Source organism: Thermobia domestica, chromosome 5 (genome assembly GCF_964235325.1).
Source record: "Thermobia domestica chromosome 5, izTheDome1.hap1.1, whole genome shotgun sequence".
Classification (NCBI taxonomy): Eukaryota; Metazoa; Arthropoda; class Insecta; order Zygentoma; family Lepismatidae; genus Thermobia; species Thermobia domestica.
This window is the reverse complement of record NC_137458.1, coordinates 178,229,472-178,245,715: the sequence shown is the minus strand read 5'-3', so window position 1 is coordinate 178,245,715 and position 16,244 is coordinate 178,229,472.

Sequence of the window (16,244 nt, the reverse complement as noted above, 5' to 3'; positions counted from 1 at the left end):
GTAAGGAGACTGAAGCAGAAATCTGACCACTAAATTGCTCAGGAAGGAAAACAGGTTTGGAGACTGAAAAAAAAGAGAAGGGAAAGAAAATGAATGAAATAGTTTCTGGTATGTATTGTAATTTGTCATATTAGAATTAGTAACTTCCATTTCACTTTCCTTATTGTCTCATATGAAAAAAGTAATAAAGGAAAGAAACTTTGAATTGGTCATCTTACGTAACCATTAAATGCCTTGGTTGGACTATATGAATGAAACCCCTTTTGATGCTTGCTTTTAACTATAAATTAAAATTTCAGTAGCTAACCTTGGTCATTCATATTGGGTAGAGAATCCCTATATTATTTAACGTATCGATAAGTAGTACTTTATTGCGTTTAAAGTGGGGATTTTATATCTAAAGATTCGAATGTCAAACAAATCCTTGGAAAAAAAGTTAATGTGTGTTACTTTTCACATTGGATGTTATATTTGAGGTGAGGTGATTTTGAGTTTTTACGTCCCGTTCAGCAGCGAGGCTATATGAGACGTGGACCTACTGATTAACGTGGAATCCGAACCACATGAGCTCCCGCCGGGAAATGTTATATTTGAGAATTGATTTACTTCAAAGGAGGACTTTCGTTATTAACTTTCGTACATGTTATTTGTTACTGAATTACACTAAATAAAGTTTGTTAGTTGTTATTTGAAATTGGGATTTGCAGTGATTTGGAACAGATACGAACCTATTCAACCCTTCTATGGTAACTATCGCGCTCACTCGATGTGCGGACGTTAATTGTCAGTACTGGTTGTTTTATTTTCGGGAATTATTTTGCAATAAAGAAATTTATTGCTATTTCTATTCCAAGTGGGTAAAACAGCTAGAACTGGGAATTGGCGGATACTTGGAATTATATATGTGTATTTCATTACGCAACACATATATAATTTAAATAAGGTACCTAAGTGAAAATACGAGTGCCAAAATAATTGAAGGGTTTTCATGAATAGGCTTTATCTCTTTGAAAGTTTCTGTATAGCAGAGTTTCTGTGGAAGGATTTCCTGTTTAATGCTTTATTGGTATTTTGTTTATTGCAATTGGTACTGTTTGTATATAGAGATAGATGTTAATGTGTTCGTACCTCTTGCATTGTTTATGGCAGGTTGCTAAATGCGTAAAACTGATAGTTATGGAAGTTGCATGCTAATGTGGGAGGAAATTTGATGGAAGTATATTACAGAAACATAATAGATCTAAAATTCCCAATTTATTTTGTAGTGTTTATATGTATATATGTAATTCCTCTCTCCCAGTTATATTGTTTTGAAATAAAGTGTAATATGGCGCAGTTTAATGATATGAGGACTGGTTTTGTAAATGAGAATGATCAATCTAGCTCTAGTGGCGATGAGTTTTTGGGGTATCAATATGAAAATCCCTTATTTGAAAATGACCTGAGCGGAAGACAAATTCCTAACTATCATTGTGCTTCTCCTAATATGGGAAGGGGAGCGTCAAATATGAGAGGGGGTGGTCGGACCGAAATGGTACCTCCACTAACGCGTCAATTTCAATTCAATTTTTCAAGGCATGCGTCGGATAGCATGTATAAAGTCTTAATGGAGGAAATTAATAGTTTACCAGTAATTGATGGAGCAAATACAGATTTGACCTTCAAGTTTTTGCTTCGTTTAGATAGTTTTCTCAGGGGACGGGATTTCGCATTGGATTTGGTGCTAATCGCTTGTCTTTCTCGAATAAAAGGGGAAATTCAGGAGATGGTACAATCTCTGATTGGAAGTTCCCTCTCATGGTAGACTGTTTGTAGGCGAATTATGTTGCGTTTCATCTCTACTATTGCTAGAACTCAATATATGAAGTTATATTTTTACACAACTATGAGTGAAGAGGAAACACTCTATGACTTTATTGATTCTAAATTATCTATAATTAAGGTTTTGGATATGAATTTTGATGAACATACTATTTGTAGTCTAATTGTAAATATGGTTACTCCTCGAACGCATGAATTTTTAGTTGAGCACGGATTTCCTACTACTTTTGAAAACTTGTTAACTTTAGCTGCTAGGTATGATGCTTTGTTCCGATATGAAAGGGATTATTATAAGTTAAGTAAACGAACCTTAGGAGACAAACAAAATCAGGTCACAACACAAAAAGCACCTAATATGTTGAAGGCACGTGGCCTGCGTAGCTCAGTGGTTCAGGTACCGAATCAAAAATGTTAAATTAATCATCCCAGTATTCATCAGTTAGCAAATGCAAATGAGGGAGAACTGTCAGGCTACAAAAGTAAATAAATCTTTAGGTAATAATACACAAAAATTTAAAGGTCTTCATTCAGATTTAGATAAATTTAATAGAGTACGGGGTGTTCAATCTCAACCACGATTTAATGTGAAAATAAATGAATTTGGGGAATCTACTGAATCAAGTATATCTCATACGCCTGATAAAAGGTTAATGAATTTGATTTCGGTGTTAATTTATATAAAAGGCGAAGCTGTACCTTGTGTAATAGATACTGGTAGTAGTAACAATTTTATCAGTAAGCGCTATTATCAACATTTAAGTAGTATGTGTCGCCTAAAAAGTTAGAATGTGAATTTACAAACTATGGGTCTTGGAAATACTCAGATTTTCGTAAAACAGAGAGTTCGTATTTACTTCCGCATGGGAGGTCAGCAGTTTTGTGAACTGTTTTATATCATCGAGTCGGGCGACTTTGATATTCTTTTGGGTAACAGTTTTCATACAAAGTATAGTGCTGTTATAGACTTACCAGATAACTTATATAGAGTACGAAATCGAAGACTAAGCGTACCAATACAAGATGCCTCCCACTTGTCGGCAGAAACTGTGCGCTCTTCCCTTTATACTTCTAGGGGAGAGGATCGTAGAAGGCAACCAACATGCAACCTAGGTTCGCTGGAAACATCGTCTTCTCCTAGTACTTCTTTGAGTTTTCAACAGCATGGATTACCGGAAGCTGCTGCATCCACGTCACATGGAGCTGTTCCAAAAGAGCCAGACCCAGAGTTGGAGTTTTGTTAAGATCATTCGGTTCTTCATCCAGAGAGAATAACCGGGGAAAATTTACAAGGTAATTGTAAGGTTTCGCCTGAACTTTTACAAGTAGATCCTAGTTTACAGAAGTATGTTGATAAAATTTTGGATAATTATCAAGATGTGATCACTGATAAAATAGATAGAGTTAAGGACTTTAAATATAAAATAGGGGTAACGGATAATACTGCAATTAGACAACAACCTTATCATCTCCCTACCTTTAAACAAAAAGAATTAGAACAATTTATTGAACAACTTGAGAAAGATGATATAGTAAAGAGGGTAGATTTTTCACCTTTTACTTCCCCATGCTTTCTCGTAAAAAACTCCGATAATAGTAAACGTTTAGTCGTAGCGTATGGAGAAATGAACAAACGTGTGATTTGTAATAACTTTCCATCTCCTAACATGGAGAATGTTATATCAAGTATTTCTAATCACTCTATATTTAGTAAATTAGATTTACGATCCTCATTCTTCCAGTTGACCTTGACTAAAGACAGTCGCCCTTATGCTGCCTATGTCACAAAAATAAAATTTATCAATTTAAGGTTTGTCCGATGGGATTTTTAATAGTCCATTTGTATTAAGTAATTTAATGAATAAGGTACTTGATGGGTTAATTGGAAAGAATTTGGAAATATTTTATGATGATATTCACCTGTTTAGCTCTAATGTCGAAGAACATAAGAAATTGTTAGAGGATGTTCTCTCCCGTTTAAGAAAATGGGATATAACCATTTCCCCTAAGAAAACCTTTTTGTTTCAACAATCTATAAAGTACTTAGGGTTTCGTTTTGAAAAGGGAACTATGTGTATTGACTCTGACAGAATTAAAGCAATTCAAGATATTCCGAAGCCTAAAAATCGTAAAGGAGCGAATAAAATATGCCCATTTTTTGCATTTTACTCTAAATTTGTAAGAAATTATTCGGAATTGATAGCCCCACTACAGGAATTACGATCTCCTAAATGAATATTTAAGTAGACAAAAGATCATGATATTGCACTTCAAAGATTGAAGGGTGAATTTTGTACTCATGTAATTTTGAAAGTTCCTGATATGAACTCAAGCTTTGTTGTCCATTCGGATAGTAGTTTGCGTCATTATTCAGGAGATTTGAGTCAATATGATGAACATGGTAATTTGAGACCTGGTGCTATGTTCTCTAAAGCAATTCCCCCTACAGATTGGAGTAAAAATGTCTATGAGTTGGAACTTAAAGCCCTCACTCTTTGCTTAGAAAGATTTGAATATTATTTATTCAATCCATTTTTGTATACAGCGATAGTAAAAGCCTCCCTTAGCTTCTTACAAATCATAAAAGACAACGACGGTATGGAACTCTTCTGGAGAAACTTGCTCGATTTAGATTTAGAATAGTCCATATCCGCACTAAAGTAAATTGTATAGCTGATTTTCTTAGCCGTGTTGGCAATTATTTGGAATTTTATACGAAAGACGCTGATACTGCTGATGTTGTCAAAGATCATGGTAAAAGTGTAAGTGTGTCTTTTGTAAATTTTTGGAAGTATCCTGATTTCAGTATATCCTTGAAAGAAAACCAAAGGAAAGACCCAAAGCTGCAAGAGGTTATAGCCAAGCTTGAAAGTAAGCAGGAGGTAAGAGGTTACAAATTACAGAATAATATCTTGCTAAAACAAACAAAAGGCAAATCTGGTCAAGGTTTCAGAGCTGTCGTACCTTATTCTTTAGTAAACAGCATTCTAGAGTATGCTCATAATTGTTTAGTACCGGGAGGTCATATGGAAATTAAGAAAACGATACAAAAGGTTGCTTCTCGCTTTACATGGTCAACAATGTATTCAGATATAAAGAACTATGTGAATATTTGTGAAATATGTGAGAAATGTAAAGATAAAACTAAGAAACCTATGAGAAATTATTATACTAGAAAGGTTAAACATCCGAATTACATTTGGCACATTGACGTAGCTGGTCGTCTTCCCAACAGTTCAGGATATGAGTTTATTTTGATTGTAACAGATTCTTTCAGTAGATTTGTGTTTTTAGAACCTTTGAGACAATTAAATTCTAAACCTATTCGTAATAAATTATTAGGTCTTTGTCTGAGATACGGATTTCCAGGTTCTGTTTTGCACGACGGCGCTTCATATTTAGTATCAGAGTACTTTTCTCAATTTTTGTACTCTTATGGTATTCAGTATGTAAAATTATGCCCTTATAACCTGTCGCCGAATAAGGCGGAAAGAACCATAAGGTCGGTGAAGAATTTAATTCGTGCATACGTTGATAAGTCACAAAGAAAATGGGCCCAATTGTTAACCAAAATCGCGTTAACTATCAACATTAGCATAAATGAGATTACTGCTTATTCACCTAGTGAGATTTATATGGGGAGAAAGTTTTATCATCCTCTTGATATTAAATGGTTATTAGATCTAGAAATTTTGGACGATGACCTAAATAAAGATGAGAAATTTGCCATTATCTGTAATAATATTAGGAATTCCTGGAAACGTAGTCAAAAAATTTACTCTCAGAAACATATTCCCGTTAATATACATGTAGGAAATCTGCTCTTAGTTAAAAGAATGTTGAAATTGTCCGTGGAAGAACACTTTAACCCAAAAATTGCTCCTTCTTGGGATGGTCCTTTTGAGGTGTTGAGTAAACCTACACAGAACACTGTGTGGTTAAGAAGTTTAGAAAATCCAAATATTAGCTTGAAACGCCATGTATCCTTTTGTAAAATCCTTAATGTTTCTCCTAATGCTCAGGTTAATAATAATTACGGTACTTTATATATATTTGAGTTGCTTGGTCTTTGTAATATTTATTGTTATATATCTTGTTGTTGGAATTCTTGTTGTGTTTGTTTTATTCTGTTTTTTCCTGCAGGAAAATCTTCATTATTGTTAAGGGCTAGGAGTTGTGGTGGTAGAGCCCATCATCATCATCCGTGTTGGTCGCGTGATTGTCGATAATATGTATTGGAGTGGATAATCAAAAGTTTGTAAGAGGATTAACCATATATTAATCTTGAAGAAAATTTGGTAATGTACAAATTATTTTTATTTGTCTCCTCTTGGTTAGTATTGTAATATTGTTTGCCCTCTTCGGGGGAGGCGGAAATTAATGTGTTGCGTTTAGTCGAAAAATAAAAATATGTAAAATGTTTGTTAATAAAATCTCCGTTTTAAAATGGCATTAGATTCGTGAGATACTCCTAACCGAGTGACCTTGGCAATACCTCTGGTGGAAGTGCGCGAGCTTTCCGCTGTGTGTCGCTAGTTGTCGCTGCAGCCAGCTGCTTGCTGCTCAGCCAGCGGACGGCGTATTTTCACTTAGGTACTGCAGGAGTAGAGTTCGAAACACGATAATGGGAATTGTGAAATGGAGGTGGTGATATTTAAACTACGAAAACAGGAAACCATTGGATTATGGCTGTAAGGAGACTGAAGCAGAAATCTGACCACTAAATTGCTCAGGAAGGAAAACAGGTTTGGAGACTGAAAAAAAAGAGAAGGGAAAGAAAATGAATGAAATAGTTTCTGGTATGTATTGTAATTTGTCATATTAGAATTAGTAACTCCCATTTCACTTTCCTTATTGTCTCATATGAAAAAGAAAAGTAATAAAGGAAAGAAACTTTGAATTGGTCATCTTACGTAACCATTAAATGCCTTGGTTGGACTATATGAATGAAACCCCTTTTGATGTTTGCTTTTAACTATAAATTAAAATTTCAGTAGCTAACTTTGGTCATTCATATTGGGTAGAGAATTCCTATATTATTTATCGTATCGATAAGTAGTACCTTATTGCGTTTAAAGTGGAGATTTTATATCTAAAGATTCGAATGTCAAACAAATCCTTGGAAAAAAGTTAATATGTGTTACTTTTCACATTGGATGTTATATTTGAGAATTGATTTACTTCAAAGGAGGACTTTCGTTATTAACTTTCGTACATGTTATTTGTTACTGAATTACACTAAATAAAGTTTGTTAGTTGTTATTTGAAATTGGGATTTGCAGTGATTTGGAACAGATACGAACCTATTCAACCCTTCTATGGTAACTATCGCGCTCACTCGATGTGTGGACGTTAATTGTCAGTACTGGTTATTTTATTTTCGGGAATTATTTTGCAGTAAAGAAATTTAATGCTATTTCTATTCCTAGTGGGTAAAACAGCTAGAACTGGGAATTGGCGGATACATGGAATTATATATGTGTATTTCATTACGCAACATAGGGAGTGGGTACTAATTTTTCTCCAGTTCGTCGAATAAATGAATTTAGATGTGTCGTGCCGGACTTAAGTCCTTGAGCAGGTAATGACGACTGCTTAAGAACCAAATACAGAGTGTGAGAATGAAAGAAATAGTGGAATAAAAAGTGGGAGGAAACAGAGCCCAGAGAAAACCTACACACACGGCGTTTGTTCAGCACACTACCCACTGGGCGCGAGCTGGATAGAACAGTGTGTACCATTAAATTCACAAAACGTCAGTAATAATAATAATAATAATAATAATAATAATAATAATAATAATATTAATATTAATAATAATAATAATAATAATAATAATACATTTTGAAAGTTGACATAAAATTACAGAAAAGTCGGGATTTCGGGGAGAGAGGTCCGTAACTCCAAGATACACCTTTGCAACTACCCAAATTTTAAACCAAAGCGTTCCACTAAAGTTTCATGTAGAAAGTGTTCTTCTGTACGTTTTAAGGGAAATAACAGTAATAAAAATAACTGAATATCACTGAACAGTAAGGCAAGTTTTAGAATATGGAAAGTTAATTATAAAAGCTTTGCTACAAAAATACCTACACAGACCATAATTCGATGAGCTCCGAAATACGAAATAACAAACTAGAGTATAAGATTCAGTCTACAGAGTAATTGTTACTTAAAGAATGGACATACACTATTTCGAAAATCGAGATAAGACGAGAAATGTTTACCATAGTTTTCGTGTCATCTTGATTCTTATCTCCAAAGCGGGATGATAATTTGAGTTAGCCTTTTCTGTCTCGAATGTAAAAATGTTAATTCTCGTCTCGATTTTGTTTGTGTTGCTTTAGAAACCAGATGAGAAATTCCTCTTCTCGTGAACAACATAAAATAAAACCGCAATATCCTTGCCAAATGTCACGCTTCTGCTTATGATGGTGTGACCTGAGCGATAATAAGCTTCTAACTTTTAATCTTGTACGAGATAATTATTATTATTAGTTTATTATTATTACTATTATTATTCCTAGGAAGATTTGATAGTTCAAGTATTGAAACATCAGAGTATTCAAATATTTGAATATAAGAAAATGTGTCATAGCCATTCAATCGCCAAAAAATCCTTAAGTAAGAAAACACTTCCTGATGTGGATGCGATCCAAGAACCTCCAGATTATTGGTCGAGTGCCTTGACCACTGGATCACCATCACTACGCGATAAATGGCTTGCCTATACTGTGTTTACGTTAGATATCTTTGCCTCCACTTACAAAGTTATACGTAATTTTTCTTCGTTTCAAAATGCCTTTCGTATTTCTTTTATGATGCTATAAGTCAATAACCTTTGGCATAGTTTATATTAATAACTTGAGTTGTCCTTAAACCTTTGGTTCATAATTTAGTTTCTTCTCCACACCAAACTACAGATGTGACAGATTTAATTCTCAAACTCTGCATTTGGTTCCGAAGCAGTCCCCATTACCAGGTCAAGGACTTATGTCCAGCACGCATATTTGCGGATCCCAAACGTTTCAGATATCCTCTGATTTTATTGGCCAATACAGATAGGACATCAAGAGTCATAACATCCATATAGCAGAAAATAAAGGCCAAGTGCTGTCGGCCCTTGTAGCCAAGCTTGCTGGCTCATAATGCAAGTAACGAAAATTGTTTTTGGCGTGGTTCATACCCGGCTCAAGGAAAGTTGCTTTTTATTTTTTTATTTTTATAACACTTTTTTTTCATTAAAATAAGATTGAAAATAATACTAGAAAAGTGACTTCCCGATTATATTTTAAAACTTTCTTAACACTTTCTCATTAAATTATACGGATCCATAGTAAAAGTAGTAGTAGTACTAGCAGGGACGGGTTAGAAGCCCCGCACGGTTGGTTGGGTTCTGTCCTCGACATCAAATGGGCAAATTAAAGACTTGCTCAAATTTTTCTCTACACTTTACATGAACTTAAAACAAGTGGCTAGGATAGCGCGCGAATACTGAAACGTTTGGGATCGGCATAAATGCGTCCGGCACAATACATTTTGCTGTAAATAACCTTACAGGAAGAAGGCGGTTCGTTCCAAATGCGAAGTTAGTAATATTTGGAATTTAGCTTCATGTGGCATGATAGTGTAGGGGTAAGGTAGTGGACTTACAAGCTGTGCAGTTACCCAACCCAGGTTCAAATCTTGTTTACGCCCAAATTGTTCTTTTTAACAAAGTGATCGTGGAGAATCAACTTCTCATACTAGACGAGCAATCTTTAAGAAAGTGAAAGTAAACACCTGTAACGTGATGGAGACAACTTACGAATGTTGGTTGGGAAAGGGCAAAGGAATTACCAGGACATTCGAAACACTTCATTGATCTGTAGCACTTTTCGTGTTATCGTTCTTAGAAAGAAACCCCACGCCATTTGTTAAGCAAAGTTTTGGTAGAGCAATCCGTGCGGTAGTGGTTATCGTACAAGACTTTCACATGGAAAATCTGAGTTCGATTCCCCTTTAGGTAATATCGTTTTTTCGCATAAATTAATGGCTCCATTTGTGCGAATTACTACGTTACATCCGCAATAGATGAAATCGACACTGGATGATCGGAACAGATAAATCTTCGGAGATGACTAGAACGACCATGTTTTTGGGTTGCTACTATTGCAGGAAAGGGAGCATTGCAGGTGGTAATGCACTTTTGGAGTTGTTCTTACATACGACAACGTGAATGGTGTTATTGATTTCTCATACACAAGGTTCATCACACTCCAATTTCTATAGTTTTCGGAGATGATCGAGCAACTATTTTCACCATCTTTGGACCACTTCAGATGGAGTGACACCATTGCATAAAAATAGTAATAGACAGCGACACGCATTTTATTTATTTATTTATTTTTTGCAATCGATTCAGTGACTCAAGAGACCATACCACCACTACCCGCAGCACTCTGCCAAGCCCAAAAGATTTACAAATTTTCTAGTACTTCCAGTTTCAATATTCATTTTCATAGAACGAGAACAGTAAAATATATTGAAAGGCATATTTTTTTTGGGGGGGGGGGCATAGCTTCAATGTTCCGCGAATTAACTTTGTCCCGACTTTTATGTACGTGTTCAAACTGGAAGTGGTGAAAATCTACTATTTACGGTTCCAATTGATCGTATAATGGATAAAATGGCAACAGATAGTGATAAGCTGTTCTTTTATGGATTCAGCATCTTAATAATATGTTTCACACCTGATTTTTTCCTTTATTGCAATTGGGAGACATCAATTAGCTCTTCCGGTTGCAATATTAATCTCAATGTCTTCTTGATATGAAGTTAGCATCTGAGGAACAGCATCCGACATCTTTGGTCTTATTTCTCTATTGTAACCAGAAGTTATAGATGTACAACATCAAGTTTGAGTACTGGATTCACATACTTTGGAAGTCTACCGTAGTTTCACACTATGAAACAAAACTCACTTGTATTTTTATAAATACCGATTTACACTGCGGTGCCATTCTCAAGTTATTTCTGTTCGTCTCAATTTAACTTCAAGAATCGTTGGTAAACTAATAAACTAACACAATTTTTATGAGATTTCTTACTATTATCAGGGGTGTAGCCAGCAAGTTTATGTAGGAGGGGCCCGTCGTTTTTGAGGGGGGGCAGCTACAATGTACAAAGCCCCCAAAAAATGTGTTGCTGCTAGTGTCTTTGAGGCCTGAAAAAAAGGAAAATTTGGTTTCCTTCTGGAAAACTAAAAACACTATTTTAGCTTCTTCTTCTTCTTCTTCTTCTTCTTATTATTATTATTATTATTATTATTATTATTATTATTATTATTATTATTATTTCTCCATAAATTATATTCAAAGTATTTTTATTATGCTTAACCAAGAACTACTGCCCGGGAACAAACGCTATACTTTTGTGCATAACTATAAAGATAACCAAGTAAGTTCTATCCCTTTTCGTGGAGGTCTGTGTTCATTTGGCCCTTACACCGTGAGTTAAATGCGAGTGGAGGTAAGGCGAAGGCAGTTGTTAGTGTGGGTATATCCAAAATACTACCTGGTTGTGGCAATTCAGATACACCGTGAACTTGCGTAAGGACAGAGGAAACATAGGACATCCACAGAGTGTCATAAGGACATGTATGCTGAACGAGTTCAAATGCAGGTCAAACGCCGCTGCAGCGGGACAGAAGATATGTCAAGCCTTTGGTGAGGGTATCGTGACGACGCGGACAGTGCAGTGATGGTTTAACATGTTTAAGGACGATGACGAAATTCGAAAACACCACGCGCCGAAAGACCAACACATCTACAAAATAAAGATCTTCAGGAAGCAATTGAGTAGAACAGTGGCAAGACATTTTAGGAACTGGGACTACAATTCAGTGTGAGTGGAGAAACCATTCGGCAGCGCCTCCATCAATTTGCGAAGCACTACAAGTTGGGTCGATGGGTCCCACATGTTTTGACTTCGGGCCAGAAGGCAACGCGGCAGTCGCCTGTGTTTATTTACTATTTTGGAGCCATTTCTGGACAGGGTGTTGACATGTGATAAAAAGTGGGTCCTATACGAAGCTCCAGGGCGCCGTCATCATTGGTTAGCATCCCATGAACCGATTTCAAAAAAGCCGAAACCAGCACTGCACCAGAAGAAGGTGTGTTTGGTGATCGTGTTTGGTGCATCGTGCATCGGAAACTGCTAGCAGCTGGTCAGAGTATCAATGCAACTGTGTAGTGTCAGCAGTTGAGCTGTGTTCAAGAAAAACTCAAAACTCTGGAGCCATTACTTCTGAATCGCAAACGGGTCCTCGTTTACGGGACAACGCTAAGTCCCACGTGGCTAGGATGACTCTGAACACCATTCTACGCCTTGGATGGGAAACAATATTGCAACCACTATATTCCCCGGGTATTGCACCGTCCGATTATCACTTGTTCCATTCTTTGGACAATCACCTTAAAGGACGCCAGTTCAAATCCCTAGTAAAAGTGCAAAATGCACCTGATACCTTCTTCGTTTCACGTCTTACCAAGTTCTACCGCGATGGATTCCATGGCCTTTCAGAACGTTGACAGAAGGTCATCGATGCTGATAGGGACTATTTTTGATCTTCCAGGTTTGTCTTAGGTGACATATCGGTGTTCGAAGGTGGTGGGTGAAAAAGCAACTAAACTTTTCTTGGTTACCTTTATATTTAAATTTAAGACTTTCTATACAGAACCTATCTACACAAGATTGATTTTCTTTGAAATTTCACTTGATTTCTTTAGATTTCCTGACAAAAGTATTTATTTATTATTCGCGACTAAAAAAAACAATTATTTTATTACACTGAGTAGAAATAAAAGAGAGAGCGAATGGAATCCAAACTGAATAAAAACGTCGTTTCTCACCAAATTTTCCATCCTCTATGTGTTTTAAAAACACTTGTTAAAGCATATAAAAATATACTGTACTTACAAATCAATTTAGTACCTTTGTTTTATGGCTGTATTTATAGTACCTTGTTAAAACGTTTGTCTTCAAACTGTCAAATATAAATCACAGTAAAATGTGTAATCTGCTGTCACAAAAAAGTATCCTATTTTTCGATCGGTATAAGGAAGATATACCATACTATTTTTCGATCGGTATGGAAAAAACAATATTTTCCATACTATTTTACCGTAAATTATTAATTGTCAGTAAACTTTGTTACTGTTAAATGACTGAAGCGAGATAATTTTACTAGATGTTTTAAAAGCTGGTCATTTGGGGGGGGGCAGGAAATCATTTGGGGGGCCTGGTCCCGATGCCCCCCCTTGGCTACACCCCTGACTATTATGTTGTTTATACACTTTCGTAGTAAGGGTTATACATTTTTCTCCGTTTCCTAAACTTTATTATGTTCCCTACCTTTGTATGATATTTACATATATTTTGTTATGGAAACTATTTCCTTGTTAAAACGTAAGATAGCCTATCTTCTACATTTTTTTAATGGAATGTTTAAGTCTCATATTTGATTAATTTCTTGCCAATACTTTTGATACGAACATTAATTATATCCATGGGATCAGCTGATTACTCTGTATGTTTAAAGTTCATATATAACCCGAAAATTGGCGTTTTCAAAATTACTTATTAATAGCATTGTAACGTGAACGGCTTTCTGTTAGTTCGGATAGGACGGCCCCTGCCTGTTTCTCCGAACGCCTAAGCTACGAAATTATCGCACACGTTGACAATCGGCCATGTTCGGCAAAACAGGAATTCCTGTTTCGCCGAAAAATAGTTTAAAGGGAATTTATGTACTGAATGGGATTTTTTCCATCTGAGTCTTCATTTTCATATGACGAATTCGTGCAATGTTGTCCATTTTCATTGGAAGCCATGCGTACTGTCGTCGAGCGTTCTACGAAATTATTTTAAGCCACAAAAAATTAAATGGAAGCGTATAAACAAACGGCATAAAGTACTTTAGAATAGACTACGTAGTAGTCACATTGACGTGAACCGCTATGTTGATGCTGTGACACACTCCGTACACTTAGAGAATTGGATGATTAGTCACTGTAATCACAAATAATTTTACTTTTCTCAATTTCCTGTGCATTTATGCACATATTAATGCCTTGACTTTGATTGCATTTGTTAATTTAAAAATTCCGAGCCAAAGCATGTAGTCGACACTTATGGTGTACAGAATCATCGATTTTCAATACTATATTTCTGTTTAGTTTTGGAAGAAGAGCACCACTAATATGTTTTGAAATGAAATTAAATGTCGTTTAACGTCCCATGATTATGCATTGAGGCTAAGGGAAACGGTGATGATGAGAAATGGAATGAAAAAAGTAGAAAAAAACAGGAAAACCCTGAAAAAATCCACGCACATGGTGTTTGACTACCAAAAAAGCACATATGGTGCAAGTTAGGATCGAACCAGGGACCCCATGCACCAAAAGTGACCACTCTACCAGTGAGGCAGTTATGCGTAATGTGTTTACATTAAGGTGAGTCTAAAAAACACTTTAAACAAGTAAAAATGTACCCCAGGGTGGGCGCGAACCACCAACCTTTGGATTATTAGCCACGTGCTCCTCCCTTGTAGAGGGATAAATTGTTGAGGTCTTTTGACTTCGGTTAATCAGAGTGTTCCTTTAACCGCGTATATTCGACGATAACCGTTTGGGATCAGATAAACTCTGCTCGCCATGAAATTTTGTAACAAAATGACGAGTTCTATTTACTTTCTTCCATATTCACTTTCAAATGATCGGCGACAGTTGCCATCTAATGAAGTTGATCCGTTTGTTGCTTCTAGTACACAATCACTTAGAAAAAGAAGCAACAAATGCATCAAATGTGGGATATGAATTTAGAACAAATAAATGGCGCATGGCTAGCAAATCTTTTGCTGTTAGGGTATCAGAAACACTATGTACCTAAATGACGTACCTAGAACATAACAGATATACTGTATGTCCCAAATAACGATATAAAAACAAATGACTGTTAGAGTGTGAAACTGAGCGATGTATATAGTGCTATAGTTGTGGTACATAGTTGCAAATATCAATTATGTGTAACAAGTACATAAAACTGTAGGTAGCTGAAGTACATACTTAGCACATGAATATCATATGTGCCAAGTGTCGGGTACCTAAAAAGTAGCTGGGACACCTAAATGGCACATGCCTAGCACATCTTGTGCTGTTAGGATTGGTCTCGGTCTTGCATCGGGATTCCTGGTCTTGGTCTTCGTCTTGGTCTTGCATGCAAGACTCTTGCAAAAACTGCAAGACCAAGACCCTTGCGGTCATCACTACTCTGGCCGTCTTAAATATAGGTAATAAGAGTTAACAATTAATCTGAAGGCATTATCTGTAATTTAGAAATTTTGTGGAAAAGAAAAAAATATTTTCTGTGTAGTGTTCAAAAGTTTTTTTTTTTTCATAACCAGCCTAATTCGCCATGAAAATTGGCAACACCGCACAAATCAAGCTACAAAAAAGGTTTGACTTTGCTGGAAAAAATCCCTTTCTGAACATAAATTCCCATTAACTATAATCCGCATCTCAGGAGGTTGCAAGGCTACGGAATTCGGTCTTAGCGACCCTTCCAGCTGAGTTTCTCCACCCACTCTAGGCTGTGAAAAATTTTTACAGGTTGGCCAATCTTAATATCTAAATTTCCTTCTAGAAATCACAATTCAAGGAAACAAAAAGATGCAAGTGATGGAATAAATAGTAAATGGTTAGAATATAATGACGTAATTACATAATTTAATAAAGGTAAAAAGTAGGCATACTTTCAATTAACACAATTAACTGAATCCATTATATGAACTAGCTAGTCCTTAATAGCCTGTGGTTTTCACTCTTCAGTTTCTATTTACATGTTTAACCTCGCTAAGCTAATTTCGTTAAAATAGAGGAAAGCCATATGTAAAGTGCTGGAGGCAACCCTTTTCGAAGTTTATCGTTAGCTGAATTAACTTTCTTAAGCAAAGTTGGTTGACATAATTAATCCTTATTACATATGGAAGGGTCTTGGAGAAAACGAAGCAACGGATGTGGTGTTAGTTGTGTGCATTGTCCATTCTCATCATTGCATTTGACACAATTTGTTTCACATTTATCACATGGCTATTGGTTCACATTTGTGAAGACTACTCTCATTTCACGTTTTAAGAAGTCCTTCCAGTGATTTTTTTTTAAAGTGTGTATCCATTCTTGTTTAAGATAAAGGATTATCTTTAGTCACTTATTGAAAAATCACCCATAAAAAGGTATCCTACGATAGAGGAAAACTAAGAGTACTAACTGCAACTTGTTCGTTTCATTTGAGCGAGATCTCGCTTTTATATTGGCTGCCAAATACCCAAACTCTTCCTGTTTTACTTTTTCATATCAGACAAATGCTGGGATCGACACTTAGAAAAG